A 17506-nucleotide genomic window follows, 5' to 3' on the forward strand; every position below is an offset into this window, starting at 1 on the left:
TTCCACATTAAGCAGAGGTTCACCTGCACATCTGCCAATGTGGTATACTGCATCCACTGTACCCGGTGCGGCTTCCTCTACATTGGGGAAACCAAGCGGAGGCTTGGGGACCGCTTTGCAGAACACCTCCGCTCAGTTCGCAACAAACAACTGCACCTCCCAGTCGCAAACCATTTCCACTCCCCCTCCCATTCTCTTGATGACATGTCCATCATGGGCCTCCTGCACTGCCACAATGATGCCACCCGAAGGTTGCAGGAACAGCAACTCATATTCCGCCTGGGAACCCTGCAGCCATATGGTATCAATGTGGACTTCACCAGTTTCAAAATCTCCCCTTCCCCCACTGCATCCCTAAACCAGCCCAGTTCATCCCCTCCCCCCACTGCACCACACATCCAGCCCAGCTCTTCCCCCCCACCCACTGCATCCCAAAACCAGTCCAACCTGTCTCTGCCTCCCTAACCGGTTCTTCCTCTCACCCATCCCTTCCTCCCACCCCAAGCCGCACCCCCAGCTACCTACTAACCTCATCCCACCTCCTTGACCTGTCCGTCTTCCCTGGACTGACCTATCCCCTCCCTACCTCCCCACCTACACCCTCTCCACCTATCTTCTTTACTCTCCATCTTCGGTCCGCCTCCCCCTCTCTCCCTATTTATTCCAGTTCCCTCCCCCCATCCCCCTCTCTGATGAAGGGTCTAGGCCCGAAACGTCAGCTTTTGTGCTCCTGAGATGCTGCTTGGCCTGCTGTGTTCATCCAGCCTCACATTTTATTAGCTTACATACTGCTGCCAGTTTACAGAAAGATCAACTGCATGATGGGGAGAGGGATACTGTTACCTCCCTCTCTCAAAATTTGGATTACTCATCTGTTTAAACAATGCTGCGATCAATCATGAAGGTGATGAATGTGTTAATCCTGGAAACAATTGTTTCGCTTCCTTGCATATATCCGAGAATTAATCATCCATTAAAATGTTTTAAGCTTAAGGGTGAAAACAGTTTAAAAGTAAATTACATTAATAATCAAAGGTGAGTACTGTGAGATTAGAAGTCTTAAGAGCTCTTATACAGCTTTCTGTATTAAGCTTGCATTTTCACTTATTGGTTTCGTACAGCCACAATTGGTGACAAATTTAATTTGCTGCAAATAGGTACTTTCAGTTGAACCCAATTTTTCATGAGCATTGAATACATATTAATGGCTTAGATGAGGGGAGTGAAGGCAAGGTCACTGAATTTGCAGTTGACAAAAAGTTAGGTAGAAAAATACATTGTGAGGAGGACTTAAGGAGGGTGCATTCAAATACTGATAAGGTTGAACGAGTGGGCAAAAATCTGGAAGATGGACTATAATGAGAGGAAATCTGATGTTCACTTTGGATTATTGCTTAAAAGGAGAACATTTGCAGAATTCCAAGATGCTAAGGGATCTAAATGATCTGGTGCATGAGTCATAGCAAGAGAATTTGCAGGTACCGTAGGTATTGAAGAAAGCTAATGGAATGCTTTCCTTTATTTCAAGCAGAAGATTAAGGACTTAATGCTTCAGTTACAAGGGAATTGGTGAGATGACATCTCAAATACTTTGCAATTTTGGCCTCCTTATTTAAGGAAGGAAGTATGGGAGGTGGATTTGTGGAGGTTTACTAGATTGCTACCTGAAATACATTAGTTGTCTCATGACGACAGACAATACTTCTTTCCAAAAAAGTTTAGGAGGAGGCTTATTGAAGAGAATAAGACCCTGAATGGTTTTGACAAAGTGGACATGGAAAGGTTTCCTCTTGTGGGTAATTGCAGAATTAAGGATGCCATTCAAAAGTTGGGGGTTGTCCTTTTATGATAGAGATGATGAGAATTCTTTCTCTCTCAGTGGGTTGTGACATTTGAAACTCTGCCTCAGAAGGCTGTGGACCCAGGATCGTTGAGTATTTTCAAGACAGAGTGGATAGATTCATGTTAGAGAGGGAGATCAAAGGTTATCAGGGGTAGCAGGGAATATGGAATTCAAAACACAAACAGATCAGCCAAGATCTTATTGAATGAAAGAACAAGCTCAAGGGGCCAAATGGTCAAAATCTGCTCCTGATTGATATGCAAGACTAAAAGCAGAATAAACAATGTTTGTTACTCTTGATGGTGGAAAAAATACAAAGCCCGTTGTAAGTCAAATTTCTATCAATTGTAGTTTATTGCCTTCTGCACTGAGGCAAAATTCCAAGCCAATATCAATATTTATTTAAGTAAATATAAGGAATTCTGTTAATTGCTGACAAAGTACTTTGTAGCTTTCCTACCATAAATATGCACTTTGCTTGTTCTACAAAGAGTTGTGAAGCTCATTCTGAATACAGACATCAGCCACTCTATTGTTTACATACTGTATTAAACAGTGTTTACCAGACCAGCAGTTGTCCTGCATTAATGGCTTGCACTTGTGAAACATGTGTACACTTTGACCTCATTAAGCCTGACTGCTGTTTAGTTCTGGAGCATATCACCATGAAAGAGCCATCTCAACACTGAGAATTGCACAGAAACTGGTCTTTATTACTGTAATTAACCGATGAGTGTGTAAATAACTCACTTTACTGGGCTCGAGTTTTGAGTCGTTACATTCATTTCATGTCATTGGAAGACAGAGGAAGTATTCAGGATAACTTCTTTTAAAAAGGCCATAGGTTACCAGAACTGCCAATAATGCAGCACAAATCACGCTTGATTAAAGAATACTCCAGCCTGCCTGTTAATAATTAAATAAATTGGAGTTACCATTAATTCAATCAAGTCTGTTAAGTCACTCAAGTTTTATCTTTCACTTTAACTACTTCACATAACCTACCGCATGCCTAAAGTCTCGAAGAGGTTTGGTTATTTCCACTAAATGTCATGTAATGTTATGTTCTAAGGGGGCTTCACCGAACTTGGTAGGTAGCAACATTAGTAATTTATCTGTTAAGGTTTCTATTTAATTTCCACTAAAAGCAAATTTTAAAAAAAACTAAAGCCATGGTGCCTCTGGCCCCTTTCTGCCCTATAGTCTGTCAAAATTACAAGCCATTTTTCAACTGAATTTAAACTTTTTTGCTTTGGTGCTAACATAAAACAACTGGAAGATTGAAATGTACTTCCTGAAATAGCAGAACACAGAAAAGTTGTGGGACTTTTACTTTTGATGCCTCTATAGAATCAAACTACACCAGGTGCTTTATTTAACAGCCACCAAGGTCAATTTAGTGGGAGATTTGATTTTGTTATTTCTGTTCCTGGTTAAACCCTGTTGTTTCAACATTCAATATATAGAAAAGAAAAAAAAGCTTACAGCTGAATTTTTTCAGTCATTTTCAAAAACAAAATATGGGAATAAATCTTTAGGAACTATTTGATTAAATAATGAATCCTGTTTAATTCTAAATAAAATCAAAAGAACTGCAGATGCTGAAGATCAGGAACAAAAACAAAGTTGCTGGAAAAGTTCAGCAGGTCTGGCAGCATCTGTGAACAAAAGAGATCAGCGTTAACGTTTCAGGTCTGGTGATCCTTCCTCAGAACTGAGACCCTTCTTCAATTCTGAGGGAGGGTCACCAGATCCGAAATGTTAACTCTGACCTTTTCTTCACAGATGCTGCCAGACCTGCTGAGCTTTTCCAGCAGCTTTGTTTTTGTTCTTGTTTAATTCTAAATTTGTAGTCTTTAGTTTTAAAATAGTTTCTGTAAATTAATTTGGAAAGCACACAATGTAGTGCAATTCTACACTCTCAAAGGCTAAAAGTCTCACAACTTTTCTGTGTTCTGTTCTTTCAAAACGTACACTTCAATGTTTCAGTTGCTTTATTGTAAAGTAGATTGGGTTTTTAGATTTTGCATAAAAATGATTTTTTAAAGACCAGTTGCATTTATTGCTGCTTCTAAATAATCCAGCTCTTCTAACTGTACAGTGAGCGATGCTGTGACATGGGCCAACAACATTAAGCACTATTCATATTCTCAGATGTCCTGAAGCATTGAACAGCCAATTAAATACTTTTGAAGTCATATGATGTTTTCCAGGCAAACACAACAGCTAGTTTTCACTCTGCAAACTCACATTAACAAAAAATCAATAGGAGCATTGTACAGACTCCTGATCTGCATCCTGGCAGGTGAGAACCTTGTCAGCAATGCAATTTGAAAAAAACAACTAGCTCTTAAGTGTTGACAGGCTGTTCAATCATGGGAGCAAGGAGCTAAATCAGATGACGTACGTACACACAACTCTTACTATGAATGCATTTCTGGTAGATATCACTGAACAGCAATCCGAAGCAGCCCCATTGGATGATCAGTTTATGTTGTTTATACAATGCTTTAGAACATCCTGAGAATGTAAATTGTCATCATAATTCTGGCCTGTATCATTTAGTACTCCACTGCATAACACTTTTTCCCAATAGTTGTTTAGACAAACTAGCCCATCTCAAAGTAGAAATAGGTACTCTCAGTCTGAAAAAACGCAAAATTGAAAATTTGCAAATAATCTACAAAAACATTGACAGTATTTTTAAATTAATAATCATAGACAGCTAGTTCAGAAATAAGCCAAGCATCATGGGTTGAATCGAACTAACATCAGATGAGAAGGATGCCACAGGGGCATGGTAGATAGTTAGTCAGGTGAGTCTGGGATGATAGTGCAAGAAAACACACAAGCCTCATGGAGTGAAACTCTCCATGAAACACAGTGAAACTGACGCTTTGACAAGTTTCAGCCTCAAGACTTACTTTACCTTTCCATGCACTGAATGTTGAAACAACAGAAATACATGCCTTGCTGATCATTTACAGAGCTATCAAGGGTTAAACTGTCACAACTTTCCAATGTTTTAATATTTTGGAAGGTATTTTGCAACAGTTGTATTGTGAACATCACATTAAACTGTTTAAGATAGTTTTCTGGAGCATTGTTGGAACTGCACTCACCGAGGTAAATGGAAAATATTCTCGTACTTTGCTGACCTGTGCCATTCAAATTCTGGAAAGACTTTGAGAACTTAGGAGTTTATTCATTCACTGCAGAATTCCCAATCTGTCACATGCTGTTGTAGCTGAAAAATGTATTTGCCTTGTCAAGTCACGTTTGTGGTCAACGGTGACTTTCATGGCCTTGAAGTGTGGATTCACCAATGGTAATGCCATTGAATATCATGTGGAGGTGGTGAGACTTTCTCTTGTTGTTGATGATCTTTTTCTGGCACTTGTGCAACTGAGACATAATGAGCCATTTTCCAGGCTAAACATGAATGTTGCCTTCCATCTGCTTTAAACTTTGGTTTTGATCTTCCCCCTTGTCCAGGCAGTTTGGAAATTCCATCGTTGTTTGTTTTGGCCCATACTTACTCAAAGGGATGCATGAATTCCTTGGATGACTATAAATGACTGTACTTAGAACAGAGAATAAAGAACAGGCTCTTCGGTCCACTATTTCTGTGCCGACTATGATGCCATTCTAAAGCAATCCCTGCAGATGGTCCAAATCTCTGTATTCCCTGTCTGTTCATATATCTATCCAAATGCCTCTCGTGTCTGCTTCTACCATCTCCTTTGGCAGCACATTCCAGCACCTATCACCCTTTGCATATTAAAATTTGCCTTGTACATCTCCTTTAAACTTTTCCACTCTCAACTTAAAACCTGTGCCCCCTAGTATTTGACATTTCCACCTTTGGAAAAAGACTCTGCTATTCACCCTATCTGTGATTCTCACAATTTTATATACTTCTATTAGGTCACCCTCTGCTTCAGGTGCTCTAGTGAAAACATTTCAAGTTTGTCCAACCTCTTCTTGTAGCTAACATAATGCAATCCAGGCAACATCTAATCCAATGCAAATCTCCTTTGTACCCTGTCCAAAGACTCCAGATCCTTCCTATACTGTGATGACCAGAACAGCACACAATTATTTCCCAACTTTTACACTCAATGCTACAACTAATGAAAGCAAGCATGCTGTACACCTTCTTCAGTTTATCCACTGGACCTGCATCCCAGGATCTCTCAGTCTATGAATCCGCCTCGGGGTACTGTCATTTTCCGTATAATTTCCTCTTGCATTTGATCTCCCAAAATGCATAATTTCACACTTGTCTGGATTAAACTCCATCTGCCATTTCTCCATCCAACTATCTATATCCTGATCTATATCCTGCTGTATCCTTCAATGTCCTTCCTCACTCTTACAAATCTATTAATTTTCATGTTGACTGCAAATTGACTAATCAGAACGCATATATTTTCATCCAAATCATTTATATATGTTACACATAACAGGGGTCCCAGGGTAGATCTTTGCAGAACACCAACGGTCACAGGCTTTCATTTAGAAAAATACTCCACAACGATTGCCCTCTGTCTTCTTTGACCAAGCCAATTTTGTATCCAACTTACCAAGTCACTGTAGATTCCACACATCTTAATCATCTGGACCAACCTACCATGAGGGACATTGCCAAATGCATTAGTAGATGCATGTAGAAAACATCTACTACTCTACCCTCATCAGTCATCTTCATCATGCCTTTAAAAAACACAATCAAGATTACAGGTTGTGGTAGAATACAATTTTTCTGCTGTTGATCTGCTGCCATGCTTTATAGATCCAGCTTTGTATTGCTAGACCTGTTCTAAATCTATCCCATTTAGCATGATAGTAGCATAAAACATGAGTTTTATGCCCTCAATGTGAAGATGGGATTTTGCCTCCGAATCGATTGTACAGTTGTTACTGCTGCTAATAAAACCACAGACAGATGCATCATGGACAGACAGATTGGTGAGGAAAAAGCCATGTATTTCTCCTTTCTGTTGGTACCCTCCCCACTTACCACAGTTCCAGTTTGGCAGATATGTCCTTCAGAACTTGATTAATTTGGTCAGAAATGATGCGACCAAGCTAGTCTTGATAATGGCCATTGAAGATCCCCTACTGCTCTTAGTGCATCGACTGATTCAATCATATTACTTAAATTAGCTTTTGTACAACATTGCTCATTTTCAAACTTAGCTACAGATAGAATTGAAGTTTTATCTGTTATTCTTTTTCTAATGAACAGGCAGTATGAAGATAACACAGTCAGCTTCACAGGTTGGACACTATTTTAGGTGAATCTTTTTGATGTAAACACATGCATTCATTTATTGAAGATCAAACTGAAGTTGGAAAACAATCTTCCAAATGGATGTGCTTCCTACTGTCACAGGCAACACTGGAATCTGGCTGAAGAATTCTAACAGTCTACTGATGATGTTGTTATACATTGAGGGGTAGCTTCACAAGCAAAAGAGCTATGATTGAGATCATGGACATAAGGCATTGACTTTACAAATACAGTAGTAATATATTTCCAAGTGTCTGACTAATGCCCTTGGTGAGGCTTTATAATACATAGCCCTAAGTCTCTAGGCAACAACACTTGGTTACTTGATCGACAGAACAGTTCCCTCTCCTTGGTTGGAGTCCTGATCCTGGCATTGCTTCAAAGAGATCTAAACATTTTGGCTGGGCGCAAACTATTTACCACTGATACAGTTCTCTCGGCTGGGATAAGTGAGAAATGAGATGCTACAATGTTAGTGGGCCACAATGAATGGCCACAAAGCATTAAAACAACAGGCCATTTTCTATTAAGTTAATTTGTGCAAAAGGAATTGCATACCTCTTCCTGCTAAGTATATGATGACAAAGGATGTTTAGGACTCATAGGTATCCCTTGTTCCTAGCATTACTAGGGCACAAATAAATGTCAAATGGCTAACCCAAGCCAACTGGATTAAAGTGAACAAGAGTGTACTTTTCCTCATGTTGAGGGCAGGAATCTCAAGGTTGTCATTGGTTCACCATTCTAATATGATCTTGAAATAATAAGAAAATGGGGAAATCATAAAAATCTGCTTTGATTTAATTTGATTTATTGTAGTCATATGTAACTAAATACAGTGAAAATCTTTGTTTTGGAAGCTGTACAGGCAGACCATAGCAAACAAGGACCTACAGATCATAGGGTGCTTAGGCAGAAATGAGGCAAACAAGGTTATGGCTACGCAGGAGGTGCGCAAAGCAAGATCAACATTATTTGAAGTTAGAGAGTCTATTCAGCAGTCTAATAACAGCCAGGAAGAAGCTGTTCTTGAATCTGTTGGTGCATGTGTTCAAGCTTATGCATCTTCTGCCTGATGGAAGGGGCTGGAAGAGAGCATTATTAAAATGATCGCAGCAATGAATATAACAAAAGGTAAAATAATCTTTCATTTAATGCTCACAGAATCTTTATTCATGTGAATACTGGTAGACTTACTATTGTGAGCCTACTGTCTCAATTATTTCTAAGGTTGTAGAACTATCTGTGCTTAGCTTACAATGTGCAGTTCACGTATTGAAGAAATGTCTGAACAAGAATCTGGGCACTTGTAAGTTATAATATATTATTATAAAGAGACTCTGGCACCTCTTAAACTGCAGCAGCCAAAGTCATTTACTTACAACTTTTTTTTACAGAAAAATGGATGGAATTGTAGAATTCAATCCGCAAAGCAATAATAAAAGTCTTGAAATCCCAGATAATAAAAACAGAATTCAATTTGTTCGAGCATCATAAATCAGCCATTCTGTCAATAACCAAAGCTCAAATGCTGGTAGCAATAGTTCAGTGTAAGAACCAGTAGATCTTTCATCAAAGCAAACTTGAAAGAAACAATAATGTGAATGGAGCCATCTTACAAATTAATGTTCGGCACAATGAATAAATTGTACAGGTTTTTACTGATGTTCAGGCTAGACAGCAGGTTTGGTCATGGCACAGAACTTCATGAACAAACATTTGGGTGCTGTGAAGAATGGGCCATGTTAATTTTGCTCCTTGTTTGATTGATAAAGTTAAGGTACTGCTGCATATAAAAATGACTGAGAAAAAGATGCCCTGCTTGACACTCAGTAGCAACAAGGAACAGTCCTTGGTGGATGATAGCAGCTCATGCATTATCCTACCTCACAATAACTGGGGAAATATATGGAGATTGTAGCATGATTTGTGGAAATTGCCAAGTAAAATTCTGCAATTAAGCCTTGACTGACTTGATCCTCCAAGTATGTACACTATAAGATTTGCTTGCCTATCCATTGATCATTCATTTTTTCTGTTGATTATGCACACTCATACTCCATTCTGGCATAAATTCATTTGCAACTTAGAATTTAAAGCCTTAGTGCTTTCATTGGGCATCACAGCTAAAAGCATCATACTAAAACAAAACTGTATCATGCATGTTCATTTACTGACATGTATCAAGGCCTGCAAATTGAGTCATATTGCATCACTGTAGGCGTGCTTCTTCAACAGTTACCATCTGAAAACTGCTTGTAATTTGATGGCAAAATGACAGAGAATGTAAAGAAATAGCTGAATTACACGATGGACCAGAGGCAGAGGGAATTGAATTCCCTTGCAAGAAGATGCTAGTGGTCATCCTTGAATACCAGAGAGAGAAGGTCAGGCTGTAGCTTCCAACAAACTAGGAACTAATAGCATTTGGTTCTTGTTCCTGGTTCCACTTGTCATCAACACCCATTCTCAGCACATAAAAGCCACATAGCGTAATTTACAATACAGGCTTTTATTTTATTTGTTCACAGGATGTGGGCATTGCTAGCTAGGGCAGAATTTATTATCCTTAATTGCCTTGGGTGTAGTTAATAGTCAATTACATTGTGGGCCTGCAATCACATGTACATCAGATCAGGTATGGAAGACAGATTTCCTTCCCCGAAGGACATTTGTAAATCAAATCCCAACAACTAACAGTGGTTACATGGTTTCCATTAGGCAAGTTTTTTTTTATTTACAGATTATTTTTGTATTCCAATTTCAATATCACAAACAGATCACCTCAGACCATTGCAGTTTCTTGATTATTAGTCCAGCGACATTACTACTATAAATAACAAAGTGTGGAGCTGGATGAACACAGCAGGCCAAGCAGCATCTCAGGAGCACAAAAGCTGACATTTCAGCTCTAGACCTTTCATCAGAGAGGGGGATGGGGTGAGGGTTCTGGAATAAATAGGGAGAGAGGGGGAGGTGGACTGAAGATGGAGTGAAAAGAAGATAGGTGGAGAGGAGAGTATAGGTGGGGAGGTAGGGAGGGGATAGATCAGTCCAGGGAAGACGGACAGGTCAAGGAGGTGGGATGAGGTTAGTAGGTAGGAAATGGAGGTGCAGCTTGAGGTGGGAGGAAGGGATGGGTGAGAGGAAGAACAGGTTAGGGAGGCAGAGACAGGCTGGGCTGGTTTTGGGATGCAGTGGGGGGAGGGGAGATTTTGAAGCTGGTGAAGTCCACATTGCTACCATTGGGCTGCAGGGTTCCCAAGCGGAATATGAGTTGCTGTTCCTACAAACTTTGGGTGGCATCCTTGTGGCACTGCAGGAGGCCCATGATGGACATGTCGTCTGAAGAATGGCACGCTGCAGGAGGCTCATGATGGACATGTCATCTGAAGAATGGGAGTACTATACTACTACTATACTTTACTATTCTATACTTTACTATACTATACTATACATTACTACTATACTTGGGTAAATGGGGCAGTGACAAATGCCCCTATGTAAAGGTATATACCGTGATTAACATTCTAATATGTATTCTTTTTTACTCATTGTAGACCTCTATACACTTCATATTAGCTCTATTAATGGCCTAGAGCAAAATAATATCCTAAAGGTATCAATATCCCTCTCACGAAAATTGGCTAAAACTCGCAGAGCCATGAACTGTGATGGTAGAGGGGGAGCAGGAATCTGTTGTTGAAAAATCACAAGTGCCAGCATCATTGATCTCATTACTTTGGGAAACACCCTCCCTTCTATTTTCATTCAACCTTTGTGCAATTGATTCTTTGGTCTTGGAGACTAATGTGGTACACGTTGGCGTCCAATAGATTCCATGTAGTTAGGTATTGGGCAGGGTGGGGGGGGTGTGCTGTGGAGGCTGCTGGTGCTGTTGTTAGGGAGTAGGGACAATACAAACATTTATTTAAGATAAAATGTATCACAATCATGGCATTGGAAACAGTGATTGTCATTGGCCAGTGAGTCATGTGTGCTTATGTTGCAGGCTAATTTAATTCATGTGCAGGCTTTTAAATTTGCTGAATCAGCTCCATGCTTTACAAGTGTTTGATATGGTTCTAGTGTGAGTTGTTTTGATCTTGACACAAACGCAGGCCAGATTTCTTAGCAAGTGGTAAATTATGTTTATTGTTACAGTATACATGATGCTAAATCTTGGTCCGAGCTATACAGGGCCTCACTTTTTAGCAGAATGCCAACACATGACAATTGAAATCATGATGACATCACAGCTTACCTCAAAGACTCATGAACCCTGTGTCCACAAGAAGATCATCAATGGAAGCAGTAGTTTTGAACAGAAGTTGTCAGGTTCGCAAAACTGAGAGTGCTCTACTTTTCCACATTGGGACTTCTAAGTTTATAATAGTTTGTGTGGCCATTTGTCCAAGACCAATTACATCTGAATTCTGAAAATAAGGGAATTCCATTGTGCTGTCTCACTTGACAGAAGGGCAGATCAGAAAATTGAGCACATGATTCCTCCAACACCTGATTTTCAGCCCCATGTATGCAGCGCTCCGCTATTTCCACCATTGATAACAGCTTAGTCAGCACAGCACTGAAGCAAGGTCCTTAATAGTCTCTTCAGTAGCACTCCAGTGAATCTACATGGGAGTTAATCACATGGTGGATTTGCCCGTTGAACCATCAAAACTGCTCATTGATTTACTATCTGAAATCAGGGCAATATTGTTTATGCACGATCAATATCAGGTTCAAAGAGATGTCAGAGCAAATTGAAATATGAATAAGAGAGTTGAAAAGTGTAATAAGAAACAGCTGCAAAAAGACCAGAATAATTAAATGGAAATGGACAAAGATAAAATAAAACTCTAATAATCAGTTCCTAGTCACAAAGCTAGCTTTCAAGCTTTAATTATCTTTCTCCCAAATTGCATTATTCTTCGAATAAATCAATGTTTGCTATTTCTATTTTAAAGCTGTGTAACCCTGTGGTTTCCTGTCTGTTATTTTTTAATAATTTGTTCCATAAATAAGACGAACTCGAAGATGTTATCGTCTATTCCCTTTAATTGCTGAGATATGATCAGATAGCTCTTGTATTTTTATTTAGGTTCTGAGGTATCACTTTACGTTTTAAGATTTTTTAAAACATTTGAATGAATTTCAAGCCAAAGTATGGTTAGTATCTCAGCTTGTCGTTAGTATGGAGTTTGTCGTCTGAAGTACTGTTTATAAAACAACTTCAACATAAAGCTAGGAATCACTCACACATAAGAGCAATAATTCTGAGATAGTGGGAACTGCTGATGCTGGAGTCTGAGATAACAAGGTGTAGATCTAGATGAACACAGCAGGCCAGGCAACATCAGAGGAGCAGGAAAGTTGACATTTCGGGTCTGGACCCTTCCTCAGAAATGAGGGAGTGGAAGGGGTCTCTGAAATAAATAGAGAGAGGGGGAGGAGATGATATAAGGTTGTAAGAGGAGCAGGTAGGTGGAGAGAAAACAGATAGGTCAAGAATGCGGGAATGAAGTCAGTAAGGGTGTGTAGGTAGGGAGTTGGGACGGGAATTAGTCAGTCAGGAGGGAGAGGTAGGTGGGAGGGAAAGCGGACAGGTCAAGGAGGCGGAGATGAAGCTAGTAGGTAGGAAGTAGGGATGGGGGTTGGTTAGTGAGGTGGAAGGAGCAGATAGGTGGGAGAAAAGACAGACAGGCCCAGGAGACAGGGAAAAGAGGCGGTGTTGGTGTCGGGATGAGTTCAGTGGGTGGGAAAATTTTGAAGCTTGTAAAGTCCACGTTGAGACCATTAGGCTACAGGGTTCCCAAGCAGAATATGAGATGCTGTTCCTGCAGCCTTCGGGTAGCATGGTTGTGGCAATGGAGGAGGCCCAGGATGGGCATGTCGTCCAAGGAGTGGGAGGGGAAGTCGAAGTGGTCCGCAACTGGGAGGTGTCGTCGTTTGTCGCAAACCAAGCGTAGGTGCTCCACAAAGCGGTCTCCAAGCCTCTGCTTGGTCTTCCCGATGTAGAGGAGGCCACAACGGGAACAGCGGATACAATATACCACATTAGCGAATGTGCAGGTGGACATCTGTTTAATGTGGAATGTTTTCTTGGGGCCTGGGATGGGGGTGAAGGGGGAGGTGTATTGGCAGGTGTAGCACTTCCTGTGGTTTCAGGGAAAAGTGCCGGGGGTGATGGGGCTGGTGAGGAATGTTGCGCCGACAAGGGAGTCAGAAAGAGAGCGGTCCCTCCAGAAAGCAGCTAAGGATGGGTTGGGAAATGTACCTTTGGTTGTGGGGTCAGATTGCAGGTGGTGGAAGTGGCGGAGAATGATGTTTTGAATCTGGAGGTTGATGGGGTGAAACATCAGGATAAGGGGAATTCTGTCTTTGTTGTTATTGCAGGGAGGGGGTGTGAGGGCTAAGATGTGGGAAACATGAGAGATGCGATTTCAATGTGCTCTTTACAAGCTTCAAAATCTCCCAACCTCCGACCTCATCCCAAGACCAGCCAATCTCATCCCCGCCTCCTTCACCTGTCCGTCCCTCCTCACTGACCAACCCCATCCCAACTTCCTACCTACACTCACCTTTACTGACTTCATCCCTGCCTCCTTGACCTGTCTGTTTTCTCTCTACCTATCTGCTCCTCTATCCACCTTCTATCCGCCTCCCCCTCGCTCCCTATTTATTTCAGAGCCCCCTTCCCCTCCCCCATTTCTGAAGAAGAGTCCAGACCTGAAAAGCCAGCTTTCCTGCTCCTCTGATGCTGCCTGGCCTACTGTGCGCATCCAGCTCTACACCTTGTTATCTGAGAGCAATAATTCTCCCTTGTCTATATACAATGTTGAAGATTTCCATCAGTGTTGTAAAATTCTGATATTAATTTCTGATCAGTCATAGAAATAGCAATACATTGAGGAAGTAATGCAATATCTCCATCGCATTACATTCAGCTGGACTCAGTTTGACTTGAATTGAAATTTTGCTTGTTTGGACAAGTTAACATTTATGATTGTTTAGTTCAGGCCATGGAGATGCAAACTTCATGTTCTGGCTACCCAATTCATATAAAGCCTGGTTGTCTTATCAGAATGATGGATACATTTTTTGTGCAGGTTAAGGCATTTTCATATTACTCCAAAACAATTACTACTGTCATGAAGAACCTGCGCCATAGCAGTACTGAGAAATGTAAATTTACCTGCCTCCTTATCATAAACAATGGGAGAGGCTCACTTGTTCCTTGATCTCCTGATCTGATTTTAGAACTTCAGTCAATTGAGCATGTCATGATCCATCTGTGTAATGTAACATCACATCGTGACATGAGCATTTGATGTATTCAGTTAGCCTAAATAGTGGGTCACGGGTTGAAATTCTGGGAATGCAATGCTGCTGGTACAAAGCAATAGAGGGGAACATCCAGAAATTCCATAACTGTGGTATCCCTCACACTGTGGTTGACAGAGCCCTCAACTGCATCTGACCTATGACCTGTGCTTCCGCCTTTGCCCCTTCCCTTCACTCACAACAGTGTGATTAGGTCTCCCTTGTGCTCACTTTTCACTCCATTAGCCTCCACATTCAAAGGATCATTTTCCACCGTTTCAGACAATTTCAGCAGGATGCCGCCACCAAACACAACTTCCCCTCACTCCCCCAGTCTGTGTTTCGCAGGGATCGTTCCCTCTGGGACACACTAACCCATTCCTCGACCACCAACACCTGCCCCCCTACTGTTTCCTACTACACTTTCCCATGTAATGGCAGAAGATGCTGTGCCCGGTACTCACCGTACAAGGGCCAACGCAGTTTTTCCAGGTGAAGCAGCATTTCACCTGCACTTCCTCCAATCTTGTGTATTGGATTTGCTGCACCCAATGCGACCTGCTCTACATTGAAGAAACTAAATGCAGATTGTGTGATCGCTTTGCAGAACACCTCCAGTCTGTGCACAAACATAATCCCGAGTTTATCATAGCTTTTTTTTTAAACACAATGTCCTGCTCACATGCTCACTTGTCTGTCTTTGGCATACTGCAATGCTCCACTGAATCACAGCACAAACTGCAGGAGCAACAATTCATCTTCAAAGGAGGCACTTTACAACTTCCTGGTCTCAATATTGAGTTCAACACCTTCAAATTGTAAACCCATTCCTTAATTTTCTTTTCGCTTTGCTTCTTACATTCACTGTCACCCACTGTCCCCTTCCCCCACCCCAAATGGCCTTTCAGTTCTTTAGTCTGGCAGTTAGACACACCATTATTCTGCCATTCTCTCATTACAATCACTTAATTAGAACGATCAACACCCTTTCTCCCCCAGCACTCTAATCATCTCCCCCCACCCCCACGGATGCTGCCTGACGCACTGTGATCGCCATTATTTTTTGTTTACAGTTCAGATTCCAGCGTCTGCAGTAATTTACTATGAATTTATGCTACTGGTTGACTGCTCAATTTGTAGAAATAAGATTTCAGATCGATTGCTCTATCGAGTCAACAAGGTTGTAGGTGATCTGATGATTCTCAACTCCACTTTTCTGCCTTATCCCTATGACTTTTGATTTCTTTACTGATTAAAAATCTGTCTGTTTTACCCTTGAATTATCTTAACACCCCAGCCTCTCTGTTAAAAACTTCCACAGACTGACTACCCCAAGCGAAGTGGAGTTGTCAGTGTTGGACTGGGGTGGAGAAAGTCAGAAGTGTCGTGACACCAGGTTATAGCCCAACAACTTCTTGCCTCCAACCAAGTGCCAAATCTTAAACAGACCATCATTCAAAGCAAACTACCCAGCCTATAGGCCACAACACTACACAACCCTGCCACAGCAGCCTCTGCAAGGCCTGTCAGAACATCGACATGGACACGACCAGCACACGTGGAAACACCAACTACCACGTGCACAGCAGATACTCATGTGACTTGGCTAATGTTGTCTATCTCATATGCTGCAGGCCTGGGTGCCCCGAGGCATGGTGTATTGGGGAGACCAGGCAGACGCTATGACAATTGATGAATGGACACTGTGCAACAATTGCTAGACAGGAATGTTCCCTCTCAACGGGGGAACACTTCAGTGGTCAAAGACATTCAGCCTCTCACCTTTGGGTAAGCATCCTCCAACGTGTTCTTTGAGATAGACAATGCAGAATCAATGAGCAGAAACTGGTAGCTACATTCTGTACCCATGAAGACGGCCTTAACCGTGATCTTGGGTTCATGTCACTCCATATGTGACCCCACCACACTTTTCTATGTCTGTAAAATCCTCTTTATTTTTCTATTTGGGCACCATCACCTTGATAAAATGTTACTATCTCTCTACTTTAATTAGTTTATACATTTTTGGATTACTTATTACTTTGGTTAGACAGTCGGCTTGCGACTCTTATACCTATCATGTTATTCCAATCATTCAGTTTGCCTCCAGCACCATCTTATTTTTAATTTTTTGTAATTATCTCTCTGCCTCATTTAATCTAATTATAGGTCATCTGTTGGCTTGTTATTTAGCTGTTGACACTTTACTTACACTGTCTGACACTTTTGATTAATTGCAGAAACTTATCATTTGACACTCAACTCACACCATTTATATGATTTTTTGATTATATTACTGTCCCAAAGTCCTTTCCAGTGACTCTATATACTTCTTTTAATAGAGTGACCACAACCATATGCAGTACAGTTGAAATCCTGACCTTCCATCCACATGATAACAGAACTTCCGCCCTGTTCCCACCCTCACAGATTTCACTTGCTTATAATGCATTGTACCATTCCAAGGACTACAAGTGGCCTAATGTAGGTAAGGAGATCCTCATAACTTAAAGGAAGGTGATTAATCCCTGCGTAATTGATTACTTCTGACTGTGTTCTGTTCTTAGTCTTTTACAAATGCCTCGACAGGACTCATGCCATATTTCAGTTGGTGGAAGGTCTAAGAGGACTTCATGGAATCAATGAGTCAGTAAATTATACAAGTGACATGCATTTAAAGAGGCCATTAGGCTCATTTAAGGACTTGCTAGTATATTACGAATACAATTTTGTTCATTCTACTCCCTGCACCTAACTGAATACCTGTAAACCTTTCCTTACCGATACTTGTTCGACTCTCTTTAAAGCCACAATTGAATCTGCTCTTATCACCATATCACCAAGCTATGTGGTAATGCATTCCAGATGATGATGGCTTGCTGCTTAAAAATAAAATGCTTTTCTTTGTGTAGCCTTTTGTTCTTTTGCCGTTGAGTTAAATCTGTGGACTCTGGTTCTTGACAACTTTCATCACTATGAACAGTTTCTCTCTATCTGCTCTGCCTGGACTCCGCAAGATTTGGCTCAATGTACCAGAATTC

Source organism: Stegostoma tigrinum, chromosome 4 (genome assembly GCF_030684315.1).
Source record: "Stegostoma tigrinum isolate sSteTig4 chromosome 4, sSteTig4.hap1, whole genome shotgun sequence".
Taxonomy (NCBI): Eukaryota; Metazoa; Chordata; class Chondrichthyes; order Orectolobiformes; family Stegostomatidae; genus Stegostoma; species Stegostoma tigrinum.